The sequence below is a fragment of the Hibiscus syriacus genome, unplaced genomic scaffold, assembly GCF_006381635.1.
Source record: "Hibiscus syriacus cultivar Baekdansim isolate YM2019G1 unplaced genomic scaffold, ASM638163v2 tig00110299_pilon, whole genome shotgun sequence".
NCBI classification, from domain to species: domain Eukaryota; kingdom Viridiplantae; phylum Streptophyta; class Magnoliopsida; order Malvales; family Malvaceae; genus Hibiscus; species Hibiscus syriacus.
This window is the reverse complement of record NW_024062668.1, coordinates 2,289,441-2,312,364: the sequence shown is the minus strand read 5'-3', so window position 1 is coordinate 2,312,364 and position 22,924 is coordinate 2,289,441. Positions and strand designations below refer to the sequence as shown.

At 35.5% G+C, this 22,924-nt stretch overlaps 1 long non-coding RNA gene and 1 pseudogene across 1 annotated transcript; one reads left to right on the top strand and one right to left on the bottom strand.

Annotated features, from left to right (window-relative positions):
* The first annotated feature begins 901 nt into the window (after window positions 1–901).
* On the top strand, window positions 902–13,192 carry LOC120116561. The gene is made up of 3 exons (XR_005515569.1): window positions 902–913; window positions 11,503–11,510; window positions 13,086–13,192. It is a non-coding gene; the product is annotated as an uncharacterized LOC120116561 (long non-coding RNA).
* LOC120116560 lies at window positions 11,770–14,472 on the bottom strand (annotated as a pseudogene).
* Between the last annotated feature and the right edge of the window lie 8,452 nt (window positions 14,473–22,924).

The window sequence follows — 22,924 nt, the reverse complement described above, 5'->3', positions numbered from 1 at the left end:
CTAATGAAGATCGCAGCGATAAAACCCCCACTGCCAACCTTTAAAGAAGACTCAACAGGATGGAAATGGAATGAAGACAAAAAAATCACAGTTAAATCAGCTTATCAGATTCGAACTGAACAGCCAGAATTCATAACGAGAAAATCTGGAAAGAGATTGCGAGCTTTAAAGGACTCCCAAGGGTGAAAACATTCATATGGCTAGCAGCTCATGAAGCACTCTTGATGAACAAGGAAAGATATCGAAGACACCTCACTACCGATGCAAAGTGCAAGGTTTGTAATGAAGAATGAGAGGATGTCGATCATATACCGAGAAAGTGTGGAGAAGCAAGTACGATCTGGACCATATTTATAAAGGAAGATAGGCTAATTGAATTCCACGCGTTAAACATAAAAGAGTGGAATGTTGAAGACTGGAACATCAGGTTTGGGACCAACATTTGGACGCTATGGAAATGTTGGATACTGAAAATGGAGATATTATTGATTACTAATCACTCATGTACTGCATGCTTATATATAGCATAAGTGTTCAAGTAATTTGCTCTAACAGAAGCTGTTAAGCCTAACAAATTCATAACAGCATAACAGATCAGCATAACAGATTATTAACCAGCTCAGCACTAGCTAACTTCTACACAACGCAAGCTTCTCATGCAATACGCCACATCCTCTAATATTCTCCCTACTTCTTCTCTTCTGTTGAATAACATTGATGCACACACATTTTGGTTCTGAATTCTTCGAACATAGCCTTAGACAAAGGTTTTGTGAACCCATCAGCTGCCTGATGCATGGCAGATACAGAGTTGGCCAGCTGTCACCTTCTCTCGAACAAAATGTATATCAAGCTCAACATGCTTCAATTGAGCATGGTACACCAGATTAGCACTCATGGCTACTGTTCTTGTGTTATCACACCAGACAATGGGCGTACAGCTTTGCTTAATACCAAGATCATTCAACAGAGCAGTGAGCCATGTGACATCTGCAGTGGCATCTGCAACACTCTTGTATTCAGCTTCCATAGTGGATCGAGAGACTGTTTTTTGTTTCTTAGATGACCATGTAATCAAGCACGGCCCTAAGAATACTCCAAACCCTGAAATAGACCGGCGATCATCAACATTGGAGCCCCAATTTGCATCAGCAAATGCAACCACGTCTAAACTTTCAACATAAGAAGGAAAAAATACCAAACCAAAATTTAAGGTAGCAGCCAAGTATCTAAGTATACGCTTAACTGCTGTAAAATGCACATCTCTAGGATAGTTCATAAATTGAGCAACTTGCCCAACGCTGAAAGCGATGTCAGGTCTCGTGTGACAAACATATAGAAGCGAGCCAACAATACTATTGTATTCAGTTGCTTGCTGATCAACTCCCCCTCGTCACGTGAGAGTTTGGTGGACATAACCATAGGTGTGCTGCAGCCAACAGCATTTTCCATACCAGTTTTCTCTAAAAGCTCCTTAACAAATTTCCTCTGACTTAAGACAACATCCTGACCAGACTTTTTTACTTCAATTCCCAAGAAGTATCGTAACTCCCCTAGATCTTTCAGTGAAAACCTGTCCTTGAGCATGGCCACAACCTCTTCCACATCAGTTAACCTGCTTCCTGTAATAACAATATCATCCACGTACACAAGTACATATATGATACCTTGAGATGAATATTTGAGGAACAAAGAGGGATCAACATGAGAGACCATAAACTCCATTTGTACCAGGTTTTGTTTTAATTTCACGTGCCAATTTCTGGGTGCCTATCGAAGCCCATATAACGCCTTTTTTAGCTTGCACACAAATGGCTTACCATGTTCATTAACTTCCTCAAACCCTGGGGGTTGCTGTATGTATACATCTTCGAGCAAATACCCATTGAGAAAGGCATTATTGATGTCTATATGCCTTAGTGTCCAGTCTTTGTTGACTGCAATGGAAAGAATCATATTGAAGGTCGAGAATCGAATAACAGGACTAAATGTTTCTTTGAAGTTGTAACCAGGTATTTGCAAGAATCCTTTGGCTAATAAACGAGCCTTATAACGTTGTACTGAACCGTCTAGATTGCGCTTAACCTTGAACAACCATTTGCACCCAACAACAGTTCGATCCTCTAGCAAGGTAGTTAGAGTCCAAGTATTGTTTCTCAATAGGGCATCATACTCGTCACAAGCTGCTTGTTTCCAATGTTCAATTCGAAAAGCTTCATGTATCGAGGTGGGAACATGATCATCAAGCGTAGCAACATATGTTTTCGGTTTGAACACACCACACCGACTGCGAGTCAACATGTGATGAGTTCGCTGAGGTGCACATGGGACATCATCAGATGAAGGCATAGTTATGTCAAGTACCGAGTGTAGTTCAGTATGAATCATGTTGTCCTGGCTAGAGACTGGATCAAGATCATCATTGGCAGACTGAGTTGATGAATTCTCATTCTGATGCACGACAGGAGAGGTTGCACTGTTAGTTGTTTCCAAGGACACCGATCCTTCAACACAGTTCTGTGCACTTTTTGATACTGATTGAGAACCTTGTTCTTGTGTGCATTGGAACAAAGGCTATCTAGGATCAGCCACTATAGTTAGAGATGGTGATAAGATGAATGATTCATTCTAAGTACACATGTTATCATTGGCAACACCTGAAAAAGGAAACACAAACTCATTAAAGACCACATGATGTGAAGTATATACTCGACCATCTGGGGCTAGACATTGGTAGCCTTTGTGTTGTGGGATGAGACCAAGATACACACATGCTCATGATCGAAACTCGAGCTTATAATTCTGAAAAGTCTCAAATAAGGGAAGCATTGAAAACCAAATACTTTCATCATTTTATAATCTGGTTTCTTATGCATAAGCTTCTCAAAAGGTGATAGCCCTTGAAGTACTTTAGTAGGTAATCTGTTGATCAAGGAAACTGCAGATACAACTGCATAAGACCAATACTTGATTGGCATGGCAGCTTGAGCAAGTAATACGAGTGCAAGCTCCACAATGTGGCGATGATTGCGTTCAACTATTCCATTTTGTTCAAAGGTGTGAGGACAACTCAATCGATGAACAATGCCTTGCTTTTCCAAGAGAGAGGATAGGCTACGAAACTCACCTCTCCAGTCGCTTTGAATTGCCATGATCGAATAACCAAACTACCTATGAACAAGTTTTTGAAATAATTCAAAGGCAATAATAGCCTCATATTTACTTTTCAAGAGATAGAGCCAGGTATATCTAGTGAACGCATCAACAAACGAAACATAATATCGAAAACCATTAGAAGATATATGCGGAGGTCCCCACAGATCAGTGAAGACAAGTTCAAATGGAGGGGAATAGACAATATTTTATTCACAAAATGGCAATTTGTGGCTCTTGCCAATATAACAGGCAGTACATGCTTTGTTTACATTAATTTTTAATTTGAAACCAAGTTCACTAGACAAATTAGCTAAAACAGGAGCTGCTGGATATCCAAGTCGCCTGTGCCATAACTCATCAATAGAAACATTCACTGATGCAATATGTACCTCAGCCGCATGAACAGTAGGAGCATCGTTATTAATTGCAAAAGAGTAAAGACCACCACTCTCTTCACCTTGAAGAAACACGCAGCCAGTCATCTCATCACGAACACAACACCGATTTGCATAAAACTCAAGAAACACGTCATTGTCTTTAGCAAGCTTTGAAACCGAAAGAAGATTCTTAGTGATTTGAGGTACATGCAATAAATCATTGAGAAAAAGAATTCTAGATGAGGAATAAACTGAAGATCTACCAACCATGTTAACATTAAGGGGCATACCGTTGCCAATAAGCAATTTACCTGGGCTATTAAAATCAGACGGTTCCATGACATTCGAAGCTTCTGTGGTAACATGATGTATTGCCCCAGAATCGATCACCCACATGTCCGAGCTATGAGCAGTATTAACCGTGTTAGCTTGAGCCATCCCTGAAGAACGAGGACGTTCTTTACCACATCAGGTACGCGTATCAGTGGACAATGGATACGAGTCACCTCTGAAATTCGTCCTATTCTCGGTCGTAACACAAGAGAAGTCTTTGTTAAATCTGTGCAGCAACGATCTACAAGATGTCCGACCTTACCACATAACTGACACTGGACATGTGACCTTCCTCGGTCTCTACCAGCACCATGAGAATTATTGGAGTAGTTATATCGTGTATCCACGCGACTGTTAGAGAAGGAACCACCACGTCCATCACCTTAAGAAATGTGAGCACTCATAGGAAGGACTTTAATTTGCTCATCAAACCAAGTAAGTTGTATTTCAGCATCAAGAAGTATAGTATAAATGCTATCAAGATTTAAGGTGTCTTTCATGGTAGTTATAACAGCTACAAAAGACTGATACTCGCGTGGAAGTCATTTTAAAATGCCAACGATGCGTTTGACAGAAGGAACTGGGTTGTCACACCACTCCAAGGCATCGCAGACTTCTTTCACGCGTGTAAGGTAGGTTCTCATAGAGTCACCATCTTTCTTCAAGGACTGTAAATTGTAATGAAGACTCATTACAGCAGTCGTCGAACGAGCAAAAAAAATTGTAATATTGTGTTCAGACAGCCGAGGCAGATTCAACACCAATAAATTGAGGGAGAAGAGGGGCATTGATGGTGGAAAGAAGCCATGAGGCAAGTGCACTATCTTGTGCAACGAATTCCTCATATTCTTCATTGATCTGAGCAATGTCGTTATCATCAACAATGGTTTCTGGTGGTGTGGAAACCGCACCAGTGAGCAATCGTTCTAGTCTATGACTGCGCACAGTCAATAGTACTTGCTGCTTCCAAAGAAGGAAGTTCATTTCATCGAGCATGACATTGACCTTTTTATGAGAGAAGGTCTTTGAGCTTTGAGAAGGAAATTCCATCTATGCAATCTATCACGCAGCTGAAGCTAGACAATGAGGGCCAGGACCACCAACGATTGATACCATGCTGGATACTGAAAATGGAGATATTATTGATTACTAATCACTCATGTACAACATGCTTATATATAGCATAAGTGTTCAAGTAATTAGCTCTAAAAGAAGCTGTTAAGCCTAACAAATTCATAACAGTATCATAACAGCTTCATAACAGCATAACAGATCAGCATAACAGATTATTAACCAGCTCAGCACTAGCTAACTTCTACACAACGCAAGCTTCAATACGCAAGCTTCTCATGCAATACGCCACATCCTCTAATAGAAAAAAAGGAATATATAAATCTTCAACCCATAACATGTTGAGCATGAATCAGTAATCGAGTATAGTAAGAGACTTATGGGGGAAACACACAGAGCCATACGAACAATAAGGAGAAATAACCCGAACATGAACCAACCGACAAACCAACAAATCAGATGGACACCATCAGCTTCGGGTTGGCTAAACCTAAACACAGACGATGTTAGTGTATGCATGGCATATAAGTTCACGTGTAACTGTTGTGCATGATGCTCGTGCAGCTGAGTATTGATTCATTGCTGCTAATCAGTTGAAGCAGTTAGTTTGTTGAAGTTTAGTTACATCATTAGTTACAGCTATAGTTCTAACTATAAATACACTCTTGAGACTTGTAAACATACACACTTGAAGATAATGAGTTTCAGAATAATTATTTCTTTCATTTGTTTTCTTTGTTCTCGTTTACATAGCTTAGACATTTGTTGCTAATCTTTACATGGTATCATTTATTGACGTGTTTAGCAGACATACTTGGGTGTATCTAATTAGAAAGAAGTCTGAAGTCAGCCAATGCTTTCTCAACCTTGTTAAAATAGTCGAGGTTCAGTTTGGGAAGAAAATCAAAGCATTACAAAGCGATTTTGGAGGTAAATATCAAGCTTTGAAGAATTGGTTTTTTACCAATGGTGTTCAACATCGAATCTCCTGTCCCAACACGTCAGAGCAGAATGGGAAGACTGAACGTAAACATCGCCATATTGTTGAGATAGGACTAGCCATGTTAGCTCAAGCATCACTGGCAACAAAATTCTAGAGTTATGTTTTTACTATGGCAGTGTATATTATAAATAGGCCACCATCTGAGATCATTTCAGGCAAGACCCCGTTTGAGATTCTCTATTAGAAAGATCCTGACTACTCAGGTATGAAAGTGTTTGGGTGTGCCTGCTTTCCTTTCTTGAGACCGTTTAATCAACATTAATTAGATTTTCGGTCAAAACAATGTGTGTTTCTTAGGCCCAGTACCTTACATCATGGGTACAAATGTCTAGACAATGATGGTAGAATTTTTTGTGTCTCGACATGTGAGGTTTGATGAGCAAGTTTTTTCCTTTGATAAGAGTCAACTCGCATGCAAGTGTCATATACAAGAAATTATCACTACTGGATAATTGCCTATAGTTTATAATGAGCATGGGGCCACACCGAATTTCAATACGCATGTGCCTCTTGGTGTAGTGGTAGATCTGTATAATTCAAGCCGTGTTGTTAGGGCCATGCCTTTTGAAATGGTGGATGCACGTGGTAATGAATCCAATGCGCATCGGTCCAATGCGTGTGTGCCTTCTGGCATGGTGCCCACCCACGTTACTACTCCAACAAATGCACATAGTCAAAGTATTGATAGAGTTGCGGCAAACATAAATAATGAAGATATTTTTAATAGCTATTCGCATGGAATCCAAGAAGAAAGTCGTGATGATGGAAATTGTGGGAGTAGTTGTAGTGTCAATGCACATGGGGTCCAAGAAGAAAATCAAGATGGTAGCAATTGTGATGGAAGCTCACGTGCGACTCAAGAAGAAAATGGTGCAATAGAGCCGTGTACTGAAGTTCAACGTAATGTGGAGAGTGGTGTACCACAAGTTGTCTCCAATGTACATCCCATGATGACCAGAAGTAAGCATGGAATCTGGAAGCCGAAAGTTTATAATGTTGTAACTTTAGATCGAGAGACCTTCATGAGTCCGCATTGGACAGAAGCTGCACAAACTGAGTTTGATGCCCTGGTAAGGAATGACACGTGGACTCTAGTTCCTCTTCCTAGAGATAAGAATGCATTAAACTGTAAATGAATATTTCGTATAAAGAGAAATGTTGATGGTTCAATTTCAAGGTACAAAGCACGCTTGGTGGCCAAATGTTTTCTTCAAAAACCAGGGATTGATTTTGATGAAGTCTTCAGTCCGGTAGTCAAGCCTGCAACAGTCAGGGTAATCATTTCCTTGGCGTTATCACGAGGGTGGAAGTTGAGACAAGTCGATGTCAATAATGCCTTTTTGAATGGGTTGCTTACTAAAGAGGTTTATATGACTCAACCACCATGGTATGAGCAAGGCAATGGTGAGCTGGTGTGCAAGTTACACAAGGCGATTTATGGGCTGAAACAAGCACCGAGGGCCTAGTTTGAACGACTGAAGGCATACCTGGAATCTGAAGGTTTTTGTCTAGCCAAGTCGGATGCCTCTCTTTATGTTCGAAAGACTTCGGATAGTTTGGTGTACTTACTGGTGTACGTTGATGATATCATCATAACAAGGGATAACGAGGTGGTTGTTCAAAGCATTATAGACAAACTGAATGCTCAATTTTCGTTAAAGGATCTTGGACCATTGAGTTTTTTCCTAGGAGTTGAAGTCAGTTATGAAGGTTGCGATGTTGTTTTGAGTAAGCAAAAGTACATTCACGACCTTTTACAGAAGCATGGTTTTGGTGGAGTAAAGAGCCTTCTCACTCCCATGGTCTCAAATATCAAGCTATCTGCTAAGGAGGGAAAACCACTTGAAGATGATGCACAGTACAGAAGCATAGTTGGTGCTCTGCAATACATTGTAATCATTCGGCCTCATGTGGCGTTTGCTATGAATAGAGTGTGTCAATTCATGCAAGCCCCATTGGATGTTCATTTTCAGGCAGTCAAATTAATACTTCGTTACCTACAAGGCACCATTGATTTTGGACTACGGTTTACACCCTCCTCGAGAATGGCTTTGACTGGCTTTATAGATGCGAATTGGGGTTCAGATATTGATGATAGACGGTCAACTTCAGGATTCTTCATATATTTTTATGGAAATTTGGTCTCGTAGAGCTCTAAGAAGAAACAGGTTGTTGCACGTTCAAGTGCTGAGGCTGAGTACAGAAGTGTGGCTTGTGCAGCTGTTGAAATGGTGTGGCTTCGATCATTGTCGGGAGAGCTGCACATAGTTACTCATGGCAAGGCCACGTTGTGGTGTGATAATACAAGTGCAATCGCAGTATGTGCTAATCCTATACTTCACTCCAAGTTTAAACATGTAAAGTTGGATCTGTTTTTTGTTCGAGAAATGGTGGCTATGGGACAGCTACAAGTGCATGAAGTTTCTGTAGTCGAGCAGGTTGTTGATGTGCTGACCAAGCCTTTATCAGCACCTTTGTTTTTCAAACACAGACAACGGTTGCTGGTGATGCAACTTAAAAGCATATCAGTTTGAGTTTTGAAGAAGATTTGAAGTTGAAGGTTGCAAGGGGAATGTTAGTGTATGCATGGCATATAAGTTCACGTGTAACTGTTGTGCATAATGGTCATGCAACTGAGTATTGATTCACTGCTGCTAATCAGTTGAAGCAGTTAGTTTGTTGAAGTTTAGCTACAGCTATAGTTCTAACTATAAATACACTCTTGAGACTTGTAAACATACACACTTGAAGATAATGAGTTTCAGAAGAATTATTTCTTTCATTTGTTTTCTTTGTTCTAATTTACATAGCTTAGACATTTGTTGCTAATCTTTACAGACAATACAGTTGATAAAGGAAAAGTGACGGCCGCTTGCGGAGGAGCTATAAGAAACGAGAAAGGACACTAGAAGCTCAGATTTCATAGATCGATTGAAAACTGTTCGGTGCTAGAAGCAGAACTGTGGGGTGTCCTCGAGGGCCTAATGAGCGCCTGGGAGCTGGGAGAAAGCAGACTAATAATAGAAGTTGACAACAAAAAAAACTTGGAAAAGACTTCATAACAGAACACACAGGAAACTCGAGTCAACTCTTTGGCACCACATCGACCGGATGCTAAACATGAACTGGGAAGTTAAGGTTGCCCATATATAACGGGAAGGCAACAGAGTGGCAGATGGAATGGTCAAATTAACTCGAAGTGGAGACGCACGCTGTTTCAGAATGATAGAACATCCATAGGAAATGAAGGAGATCGTGCTTGAGGAAGGAAACATAAGCAGTTGGGATAAGTTTATCTTTATTACCAAAAAAAATTATAATCATGATTAATTATTAAAAACGGGAGATCGAACTCATAATTTAAAAAAATACACTGAAATCAAAATAAATTCAGATAAAATTCACACATAAAAAAAACAAAACTAAAATCTTAAAACCTTTTAAAATATGAATTAGGGAAAATTATGCATTTTATATCAAAACTATCAGTTTTGATTTGTTTAGTACCTAAACTCTCAATTTTTCAAAATCATACCTAAAGTTTAGTTTTTGTTTCATTTTAGTACCCATGTTCAAAATTTAACGTTAATTTTTTATAAAAAAAATTGAAAGTTTAGGTAAAAAAATTGATAGTTTAAGTTGAGTTATAAACGCGTTAAGTTTTTAATGGTGAGATACTAAAATGAAACAAAAACTAAACATTAGGTATGATTTTGAAAAATTTTAAAAGTTTAAATACTAAAATGAACTAAAATTGATAATCTAATTACTAAATATGTAGTTCACCCAAAACAATAAAGCAATTAAATATATAATGGTTTAAAAAGTACAAATCATGCCATTGAAAATTAAATGCCAATCACCTGAAATCCAACCCATTGATAAAATATAATAGTTGTGATTAAGACAAGGTGACAACAATTGACTAGTGAGTTTGGCAATAAAAAGACAGACAAAAATAATCCGAAAACTACTTTTCAGATTGGGCACAATATTGCCTATTTATATAAAGTTAGCCAGCTATCTTGCATGAAGATTGGGCAAATGATATGGGCACTGATGTATCAAATATAAATATGTAATTTAACATAAAAAGTCCTTTTACTTTATTAAAAAAACCCATTTATTTAAAAATTGTGCTTAATACCCTTAGTTTTAAGGATAAAGTATACAAATAATTCCCTGATTATAGGATATTATTTTATTAAGTTCATCGACTATTAAAAATTATAAAATGATCCTCCAATTATAGAGTGTTACTTTGTTGAGTCACTCGACTATTAAAAGCTACACAATGGTCACCCAACTATTTATTATGTTCCAAACTCGTCTTTTTTCGTTAAAAATTGACGATATTTTAAGCTGAATGTTAACATGTTGATTGTTATATTATAAACTCTAATTCTAGAATCTTAAAAGACTATCATATCACAATCATGTTATTGTCCGACTTAGACAACTACCAACTTTTTAATAGAAAATGATGAGTTTAGAACATAATAAATATATAGGTAACCATTTTATAATTTTTGATAGTCGATAATTTAACAAAATTTTACACTAGGGGAACAACTATATGTGTTAATGTGTTAGGAGGAGCAATTTGAAATAGAGGTCGGGTGTCTAGAAGCATAAGCATTTAACACATACCGTAACACGTAGACCAACATTAACATGCTAAAAACAAGGTACCAACCCCCATAATCCCCATGAGAAACATTATCGAATTCAATTGTAACTAAAAAAAATTAACCATAAAATAAAGCCAAAAATGAATGACATCGAGATACCGTTGATATAAAATTGTCGGATCCCTCCCCCATGTGACAATGTGGCCCCTTGCCCTAAAATCACCTTTAATCACATGATTCAACAACCTTTTATTTTTTACCCACATTTTCCGGTTCTGTTATTACTGAGAGAATCCTGAAAGGTAACCTAATTTAAAGTTAAAAAAAATATACGATCGAAAATATTATGAACTCAATATTTTAAGTTGAACGTAACCTAAAATACTTTTTTTTCTTAATATTTTTCAGTTGAAAACTTTCTTCATAATATTTTTTATTAACAATAAAAACTTACTTTTATAACATTTTCAATTAAATCGAAAATATTAATTCAACCAAAAATTAAAAAATTAACATTTTATATTTCGTTCAATCTAAAATCTTATAATTTTTATAATATTTTAAATCGAATCCATTTTCTGTCATTTCTTAACATTAAATTATACTGTACGAGCAGAATTACCCGTAATAACAAGATACTGTCATAATAAACATTAGCACTAAAAACATAATAATAATAATAATTTCTAAAACGGGAGGGTAAGAGTTTCATCCCTTCTCCTTTAGGTCTTCATATCAATACAGGAGTTAAGTTATGCTACACTTTTATGGATACTTTTTTCACCTCCCTTTGTAAAAAGGATGGTAAAAAGGGTAGTTTAAAGGCCCAAGCAAAGACAAAAGACCCCCACTCCTTAAACCAGTTCCTCTGTCCCTTACCTATACATTTATGTATCTTTATTTCAGTCTTAGTATGTATTCATGACGGTAGTGCTGGTGGTGGTTGTACCGGCGGTGATGACGACAACGACGACGGTGGTGGAGCAATCTTCTTTATATATCTTTTTCTTCTTCTTTGTTTTTAGGTACGCCTTTGGCTATACAGCTAGAGGATTGTTCTATTTGTTCTTTTTTTCCTTCTAATAATCTTCTTTGTATTATCTTTCTGCAAAATGTTAGAAAAAGAACAACAGATCCAACATTATGAAAACAAAAAACCATTAAATTTGGACAAGGATTTCCAACAACCTTAACTCACCATGGCAAAGTTAAGTTTTCCTCCATTGCTGGGCATGTTGAGAGCTTATACAGCTCCTTAGTTACATTCCGATGGCGCCTTGCTCGGAAGAAAACCTGTATAGTCGACCAAATGAATATATCAGTAATTAGCTTCCCTTTTTAGTCTTTGGAATTGTAATAAAGGGAATGGGGTTATGTTTTTACCTAGGGAGTTGTAGAAAGCATGATTTAAGTGACTCCATATTGAGGCCAGAAGGGTTGGCCGGTTGAGGGTTACCATTAGAAGATGTGGCCAGACTCGTAGGTATGTTGTCGGCCTCGGTAGAAGATGTAGTGAAGACGGTGAGGTGATCCCCTGTCGATTTCTTAGGTGATGCAAACAGGTTATCGGGGAGAATATGCTCCAAGCTGTTCATATGACATAAAGGTTTTTATCAATAATGCCAACGATCGTCGAAAGACGGCACAAAGCAGAAGAATTATATTGTAACCGAGATTCCAGAACATGAGCATTCTGTTTCGTGTTGAGGGTATCAACATTTAAATGACATTCTTTTTATACCTTTCAGGGAAGTCGTTTTCTTCCGCGCTGACTTTCTCCTTATTAATAGCATGTTCGTTGTCGTTTTTATGATTACACAACGGATTAACTTCCTCGAGCAGCTTCTCCGCATTGGCAGCAGGTGTCAATTTGGGAACAGCACCAATCAGGCTAACACTGTTATCTATAGGAAAAGCAAAAAACAAACCAAATTGAATAATGGATCACTAAAGTTATTTTTAATTGTTCTCGATGGTGTTACTACATAAACGTAACCTTCGGAAGTTTCTTGATCGAAGACATCGGATGGAAAAACAATCGCTTGATTGGTGGGAGTGCGGGAAACAGTCAGCGAAGGAATAGGAGAGCCGGTGGACAAACCATGATGGAATTGATACAGGTGATGGTTTTTGAAGTCCAACAGCTGCAAGTTCATCAGCCTCCTTCGTTGCTCCATGGCTTGCTGTAAATCGGCATGCTCCTCTGATTTCTTTTGCAATATCTCTTGAGTATTGTAAAACATTCTTGATCCTAAAAATGTTCAAATCCAAACGAAGAAAGCTGACAAACAAGTACTGCAATTCCTGATAAATGTAAGACTAGTCATTCTTTTTCTACTCACCAATATAGGGATCAAATAGCTCCCGAGAATCCACCAGGGTCGGACTTAAGCATGCAGAATACTCTCCTCTCTCCAATTGTTGTTGCTTCCTAATCAATAAGATTAAGTTAAATCAATACAGACAGTATGCAAAACAAAGCAAGATCCAACAGTGGAACAAAAAAATCTAGAGCTTTTACTTCTCTTGGACTTTGCCCTTCTCCTTATAAGGCTTAACGAGAACACGAGAATCGCAGATGAAATGCTGGTTCCCTTTAGCTAAAATGAGCTTCACCGTCTTGGGATACACAAATGTAACAAACCCAAACATCCTCTTTTTCTGGTAAGGGATCCTAACATCTTGCACAGGTCCATAAATGCTATGAAAAAACACAAAAAAAACTTAAAATTCAGCAATGGAAGCTCAAACGAGAAACAAAAACAATGGCCGACATGAGTAAAAGAAGCTTACAACATTACCTGAAGTATTTCGAAACATCTTCTTCTTTGAAAGACTGTCAGCTGGAAATGTCAAATAAATCTGTCTAAAGCCTGCATTGGCTCCCATTTCGGGTCGACTCAGTTCATATTTATGAAGCTCATCTCCCATCATCAATGCTGCCATTGGCGATCTGCCGAAAAAAAACCAATGGCAATGCCGTGATAATGAGTTCAAGAAACTAAATAAAAAGTTATAATCAAACAAAGACAGGCTCCGTGCATTTAATTTTACCTGTGAGTTTCATTTTGTTGTTGCTGGAGAAGGAAATTAACGCTGTTGTTGTATGGGAAAGAAGAAGCATCGGGCACGAACTGTGAAGCAGAAGCAGCTGGCTTTTGTTGCTGTTGTTGAAGAGATTTCGATCAAAGCAGCTCTTGGAACTGTTCCAACTCGTTCATGTTAATAACGGACTCGGCAGATTGATCTCCATGGATAAACCTACAGCTAGCACCGTTCTTACAAAACCCTCTCGCAAAGTACAAACAAGGCTCGAACCCAAGCCCAGAATTCAGATCTTCAGCTCCTAAACCCATCCCCGGAAAAGAGAAACTCCGCTTGTGCAAAGGAGAATCAGTGTAACCACCGATTGGACTAGCCATTGAAGCCAAGTCCAGCCTCGGGTAGAACAAATTTTCGGGCTTGGAATCGTTGAGGAACAAGAGATGGTCCTCGAACTGGTGGTACTCATTGACCGGTTCATTGCTGTTGACGTTACTGGTGCTCCCATTAACGATACTGACATACGAAAGAGACTGGCTTTCGAAGGCATTGCCTGGGATGGACAAAGGGCTCGGCCTCGAAGAGAAAGGCGAAGGAGACGAAGGCGTCGAAGGTGTTGGCGGATTCGAAATGGAGAGTCCCAAGTGGGTTTTGGCCTTGAAGATTAAAGAGTGGATGAGTGCTTCGGGTGCGTAAGCCAAACGTATCATCTCTTTCTCGCCTTGGTCTTGAATGAGAAGATAACCCATGATTTTCGATGTATTTTCCGGGTCCAAGTTTTGGATCCGAGAAAACACTATCCTTGTTGCTTCGTATGACTCCATGGAAGAGAAACTCAAATAGCCAGATTTTCTTTCTGAAGAAGGAGAAAAACAAAACTGAGCTCAAAATGCTGAAACTAAACAAAACCCACTCTAGGGAAGAGAAAGAGGATAAGAGAAAGGAGTAGACTATGCTTTCAAAAAGGCAATGATGGCATGTGGGGGTTAATAATATTATATTTTCTGTATAATTATTACGAAATCAATACACAGAAATGCATTCAATTCAAGCTTTCAGTTTCTCTCCAAACCCATCAGAGAAAAAAAAAACAAAAGCATGGCGGAGAAGAAGACAGATGATGATGAAAAGGTGGGTTCTTTTAAAAATGTTTTGATAATTCTGCAGATTCTCTATCGCTTCCTTTCTTACTTTTAAGGGAAAAGAAAAGGAAATTTTGGAAATTATAACCACAAGTTTTGATGGCAACACTGAGCGGGTAGAGGGCAACCTAAGGAGAGTAAATTTAGTCCAAATTTCTTTGTTTTTCTAAAGAAAAAGAAATGTTATTTTATTGTCTTAAAAATTGATTGTTTTGAACAAGAGTGGGATTTGTCTCTCACAGAAATAGACAAAACAAGGCTGAGTGGGGGAGTGGGGGCAGATCTGCACATGAAAAGGAAATTAAATTGATAATTTGTTTAATTTAATCATAAAATAAAGATCTGAGATTATATCATGTACCACAATCTTTATTTAAATGATTTAGAAAAATAAAGTTGTTCGAGTTTCACAAAAAAAATGAATGATCTTTTTAGCTAGTCCTATTCTTATATGTAAAGGGATAAAGAGATGTAGAGTAGTAAGTTGTTCCTAACGTCAAGTTAAGAGGAGTTTATGTGAAAGACTTCCGTTATGAATTGGGGATAAGGGGAGGTAGAGTAGTAGGCTGCCCCTAACGTCAAGTTGAGAGCTGTTTCCGTGAAAGACCTCTATTATGAATTGCCCTCAATGATACTCGATCTCACGACCACAAAGTTAAGAGTCTTGCGCTCTACCAACTGAGCTAGACGGACAATTCAAAAAAAAAATTGAAAGATCAATATGAGAATATTACCATGAAGTTTAAGGACTAAAGGTTTATTTATCCCAATATAACATTGAAACATGGATATCTTTCTTACATGAATCAATATATAAAACATCACATGACCTGAACACTAACATTATCATAATATTATTGTACTAATTAATCCTATTTGATCATTCTATATTTGGATGAATGGATAATGTTGTATTTCTTGGATAAATAAGTATCTAAAATAAACTACAATACTTTTATAAACTAATTTCACAGTAAATAGTTTTCTAAAAAATTATGAGAATCAAGTTTTCACTATCAACCAATTTTTACAAACTAGTTTTCATTCAAGAATTAAAATATAACTTATTATAATTCAAAAAGCTTAACTCTAATATCATAGTTTTCTCTCATCGGTGTCACTCATTCATTCATTTTCTTTTTCGTCTTCGTTGATTGATAGAGGCGTCAATTTTAATAATAATTATCGATCGTCGATATTTTTATTATCCTTTTTTATATCGCATCTTTAATTTTTTAAATAAGTTTGTATATATGATATATGTTTTTCTACATTTTGTCGCTTTTTATTTATCTTTTTCCTAAGAGTTTGTTTGACATCGTCATGACTGATCAAGATGATGCTTATATGTTTTTTAATATTCCTTGCTTTGGACTCTTTGATTGGATTTAGATACATGATTTGCGTTTGTGATAACTTTTCACGTCGTTCGAGTTTAATTTACAGTTTTTCCGGTGGTCTTTCACTAACTTTATCAATTTTTATAATTTGTTTGTCGATGCGATCAAATTTATTGTAAATATCTATGTTTGAGTTTTTTTGTTTAGATTTTAATATTTCATTATATGCTCCTTATGTGATCTTTTTTTTTAACAATGACAATTAAATTTCATTAATAATGGAATGAATCAAAATTATAATAATAAAATATAGAGAGAAAAATGGAGACAATAGTCACCAAATACTGACACAAAAATAAAATATTAAATCTAAAAATACGAAAAATAAAATAAAACATTCCATTCAGAATGACAACCAATATCAAAAATCAATAACCTTCATAAAAACTTATTGTTTTATCGAATAATACACTTTACGAAGTGATAAAAAGAGTGTTGAGGGAACCAAATAATCTAGCAGGCTGTTTTGCTACACGATTCATATTACACTGGCAACAACCTTTTATCAAAGAGGGGATCAACTATACGTGACAATCGACAAACCAATCGAAAAATAAGTGTCGTGATAGTTTTTGTGCGATTACCAAAACGAACGTAAAAGTATGCAAAAAAATACCAAAAATCATAAGGACCGTGCCACAAGTGCAGCGAAAACATGTGCTACAATAGCATAGAAAAAATGTGTCACAAGGACAGAGATTATTATTCAAAATTAAAAGATCAAGAAATAAAGAAAATAAAAAGAAATAATATAAAAAAATAAAAGAATTAATAGTTTCGGTGGTCGACAACAAATATTAAGATTAGCGTCACCACCAACTAAACAAAAATCAAAGAAAAAGAAAAGGAAGAAGACACAAGAGTAATAAAAGAAAATTGGGTTAAAAAATAAAGAGACAATTGTTTCTTTGTGATCTTAAGTGGTTAGTTTTTGTTTTAATAATTATAATAAATTCTTTTGATTATGTATTTAATTTACAATTATATTTATAAATCTTGATTATAATTGGATATATTTTATATTTCTAATGAAATTATAAAAACTCTAATATCACGTATAACCTGTAAAAATAAAATATCTAGACCCCTTGAATCTTTAACATGCTCTCATTTTTCCTCACAAAATATAATAGATAAAACACATGAGGGCAATTAAATAAGTGTTAATAAAAAACACAACTTAAATCAATAACATATTGTTCGTTAATAATCTATTTGAAACTATAAATCACATAAAAATTACTAAAATATCATCCCAAAATACCTTGAACAAATGCATATTTTTATATATTTATTTATGCCCAAGTATCTCCCATGCTTTCAAAATCGAATAGATTGCTTCTTCTTCCTTTATACATATATTTTAGGAATATAACCGCCAACACAAACAAGGAAAAATAGGGGGAAATGTTGTAATACTATGTTTGAAAAAAACAGAATTTCTCAAATAGTACACTAAAAAAATTATTTCTCAACTTAGATGATTGGAACAGTAACTTAAAAAGACCCCAAAATTATTACACGTTTTTACCTCATCTACTATTTTTTTTTACAAAGTTAAAGATGTATTTTATGGATAAAAAATGAAATCACACAGTAATCTATGTATCTTTTCCTTAAGATTATAAAAATTACCTTAATTTAAAAAATAATTTGGTGAGAGTCTTACATGAGGGAAAAAAATTCCAATGCGAGCAAGGCGGAAAATCGAAATATAAATGATAAAATAAGAGAGAAATCAGTCAAATTATTAATTACTACAGACCAGGCACGTGAAAATAAAAAAAAAAAGTGGGGAAGTGAGACACACGCAAATTGAAGGAGCGTAGGAAACATAGACCTTCAGTTTCAAATTAGTGCACGTTCAGTTTGCATGAGGCGATTTCATCGAAATATCATTTTTAGATTTAATAATTATCGAGATATTTTTTTTAAATATTATCGATTTAGCATATTTTCTCTTTAAATAATTATTTTATATTATTTTTTACAGTTATAAAATTAGAAACGAATCATACTTTGAGATATTTTTTCGATACGGTAACAATATGAAATTGTGTTATTTAGATTATTGTGAAAATATCAAAATTTTTTTAGATTAGTTTATATTTTAATTCATATACTATTTATTTAATTAGGCGTATTTCAGTTATTATTTTTACAATATAAGATTTACAATATTTCAAACTCTGAAAATAACGCATATTTCAACCATTGTTTACTATAATAGAGAAATTCGAGAAGACGAAATCGGTTTCGTCTTCGCATCAAATCATTCTGTCAGAATATCCTTCAAGAGAAACATAAATCTTGAGGAGCTGATCACTAAAATTTCAATGAATGTTCATGTTGGAAGTAATAGAAGATTGTCCTTACTTTAGTATAAATTTTCAACCGTAATATTTCTGTTAAATTATACATCGTTCGAACTCTCCAACGATGACGATGTTGCTATGATGGTTGATTCTCATAATCAATATTCAAACGTCGATACACAGATGTATGCGACATTTGTTGAAGTGTATGTTGTTTGTAATATGTCATTATGCTCTTAATATGAGTTGACTTAACAAACTGATTAAGTTGACAGCCCAACTCAAGTAATATGTAATGATTTTAACTCATTAATGAGAAATCCACATCATGGTGTCATTTCATCAAGTTCAATAGGGAGACATTCACGTTAAATGAACTTGTCGCGATATTTGTCGGGTATTAGGATCCCTCCTATGAGCTATAATATGCAAGCTCGTGCAAACACATTAACTTGTTCATCGTAGGCGTCGCGACTCAAATGTTTAAAAATTGTATCCAACCAATTTAATGGCATTCCACCACCGTTGAAATTAGGCAGGACACCTCCAAGATACTCCTCGCACAAGAAATGTCAGTCACCATCTGCCACTCCAGAAATCACATCCCCATCTACCGGAAGCCCCAAATGTATGGAAATATTCTCTAGCGTAATAGTACTCTCCACATGGAAGTTGGAATGTGTGTGTCACTGGTCTCCACCTCTCAATCAGTGTAGAAATAAGGTTTGATTCAAGGTTACAGTGCCCTTCATATTTCACTACGTAACCAAATTCAGCATCGGCTAAATACGGTCAGACACGAGTAGGTATCTCTAACTTAATGTTACGAATAAATGGATCTAATATACAGTCTCTCTCCTAATTTAATAAATAGTATACAAATTAAAATATAAACCAATACTAAAAAATTAAATAAACATAGCAACTCGACTTTCATTTTTTAACTGCAAAAAATAATAAAAATTAGTATAATAAAATTTAATAAAATAATAAATTATTAAAGAATTATAATATAATAGAAAATATTTTACATTCTTAACATATAATAGGTATAATGAAAGAATTTGATATTTGAATGTGGTTTGAGAATTGTGTTGAGTGTGATATTTATAGGAATAGAGAGACACGGGAGAAGGGTGATAATCAATGTGGGAGTCAGACGGTTGTGGAATTAAAAGAAAGGCACCAGTTTGGACATAATCCCGCGAAGGCACAGATGACGATCTACGTTTTATTGTCACTATGTCAGAAATAATGTTAGATCGATAATATTTGGGGAGAGAATGCCTAACAGGTAATTATTAGGTCTAAGGGTTATGTTTTGGTAAAAACGCCCTTGATGTAATTTAAATTGGATTTTCATTCAATCACCACGGTTTTGATTCTCTGCATGCGGTCCCAAGGAACACCACCATATCCTCGGGCATTTGACCATTTGAAATTTCAATTTTCCATTTTTATTACTGACTTATTTTTTTAATTAAAATATTTATTAAAATTCAACAACTACGATTAATAGATCATATGTTATGAAATGACCACATTTGAAATAATTAAAAGATTTTGCGGGTAGTCAATGTCGTGGGCCCATACATATACCGGTACATGTGTCAGTATGGCCCAACTCACAGCACCTACTTATCTTGGATCATAACAAAGACTAAATTACATTGAAATCTAGACCCACTATTATCTTTACGAATGAACTTTAAGTTACTTCAATTTTAACACTCGTCATAAGTTACCAACAAATGCATAATATAATAAAGGTAACAATGACATTAACCCTCAAGGACTTACCGTTATCGTGCTTTTGAACCCAACTTACCATATCTACCCAGTCACTTATAGGCCTGTTAACAAGACAAGTCTGTGATATCTTCACGTAAATCTGATTACAGAAAGTAGATTCAGCAAATGCATAAGCCAAGATAACATACAAGCCTGTGTTGGCAAGCGGTCGAGCAGCATAAGCCAAGCTATAAACGAGTGGCGAGGAATGAATAAACCCCAGAGAACTTTGAACCAAAGAATCTTATCTTCCTTGTGCCTAAGTGCTTCCCACACCTTCCTCGCTTGAAACCCCTCATCCAAGTTACCAACAAATGCATAATTCCCGCTCAGCACTAAATTTTTTTTCCAAGTGTAACACCTATTTTCGTCTGGGACTTTTTTAGTATATATAATAATAAAATATAGTTTTTTAAAATATTTTTTGAAAAGCGTATAACTTATAGTTTTTAGGAAACGGTTTTTGAAAACATATAATATATAATTTTTTAAAAAATCGATTTTTGAAAATGTATATAATATGATTTTAAAATTACAATTTAAAAACATATATTATATAATTTTGAAAACACATTTTTGAAAACGTATATTATATAGTTTTGAAAAATAATTTTTGAAAATATATATTATATAGTTTTGAAAATAATTTTTGAAAACATATATTATATAGTTTTTTTTAAACGGTTTTGAAAACATAGAGTATATAGTTTTTAAAATAATTTTGAAGCGGTTTTAAAAACATATAGAATATAGTTTTTTAAAATAATTTTAAAAACGTATAATAAAGTTTTTAAAATAAATTTGGAAAATATATAATATATAGTTTTAAAAATGGCTTTGAAAACGTATAATATATATATAGTTAGTTATTTATATTATTTTATTTATTTATTTCACTTATTTATTTATTTTTTTGCTAGGTCTAAATTCAAGGTCCAAAGATCCAGGGCCCAACCAGGTAGCCTGACCCAGCAGACCCTGTTCAAAGCCCAAGTTCATTAGGGTTTCATATGTAGCAAGAGCGCCGCACGATCAAGATATCAAGAGTCAAGTATGGCGCGTGAGGACCACGTGCCAGCACGAGAGGAATACGCTCCCAAAAAATAAAATCATAGTGAACTCGAAGATGAAATCATAACGAAATCCGAATAGATCGGAGGGAAAACCTCCCCATTTTTTCAGCAACTACATACTGAGAGAATCGGCCACGCCTAAATCCTGTCAAAATCGGGACTACAACATCTTATTCAAGGGAAGTAACCCCCCTTCGAAGGCTATAAAAAGGGGGCCTCACCGGAGCATAGGGTCAAGAGAAAAAAACCCAACGAACATCATCACAACAAAAATCATAAGAGAACCATCATCGGGGCAACCAATAGCGAAGAAACTGATCGAACAACCGAATCACAAAAAAAGCAACATATGAAAATACAAAAAAACAACAACGAAAAGAGCATCAAAACACTGAAGCAAAGCAAAGACTAAAAGCAGTGTTGGTCTCGGTCGACGAAAGTTGAAAAGGTCTGCCTGGAAAGGTAAAAGTTGCAACTTTCACCCTAGATCTACGTTGTTTAGGATTTTTTTAGAGGATTTGAGTTTCGGATTTGGGTTTAGGGTGTTGAGAGGAGCGTTTTTATGAAGTTTGAGTTTTTTTTGGCCACCGGGGTTGTGATTGGTTAGTGGTCGGTCGTTGGCCGATTGGGATTTTGGGGGAGAGTGTTTGAGAGTTTTTTTTGGAGAGAAAATGTTTTTTTTGCGTGAAATGGGTAGAATGATATTTTTGTGTTTTGGGGGCTATTTATAGGGGGTAATTAAGTAATTATGAAAAAGTTAAATTATTTCCGTAGTCCCTATCATTTTGATGTGTAATTCATTTTGGTCACCTATATCAATTTTGACTTTGAATTTTCAATTAATTCGATTTAATCTCTATTTTTAATTTATGTTTTTTTGTAATTTAACCCCTCTAACTCTTACTTTTTCTTTGCAACATATCTTTAGTATTAATTAGGTCCCTCAACTTTAATTTATTTCAATCTAGTCCTTTTGTTTTTATATTTTTTAAAACTTTTTTTCCTTTTTTTGAATTATTTATACATTTTATTTCACGATCTAATATTTTTTTTTTAATTTTTTAAGGTACTTCTAATCGATCAAAGGTAAGTAGTTCAAATCAAATTTTTTTAAATTCCAATTTAACTTTCAGTTTTCGCAATTAAGACAACCAAGAAATAAAATTAGTTTCGAAAGGGTAGTACAAGGGTGCTAATCCTTCCTTGACTATAACTGACTCCCAAACCCGACATATTTCTGGTAAAACTCAGATCAGGTAAGAGGGTCAATTGAGGTATCCAATCAACCTGATTATTTTAAAAAAACATATATAACTGATCGGTTACGACAGCTTGGCGACTACGCTAGGGACATGTAAGTAAGTCAGGCCAAAATCAATTTCTGGTTGTCTTCTTAAGCGAAGATTGTAAGTTTAAATTTTAATTTAACTTTTCGATCCTTATTATTTACCATTGGTTATTATTTTCAAATAAATAGTTGTACTAATGTTTTTTCTCAATGGTTTCAGCTTTTCAAAAATTCATCTCAAGCTCTATACCCGTGCTCTAAACCCCTTTTATAAGTGAAGGTAAAAGTGATGCCTTCGTGGG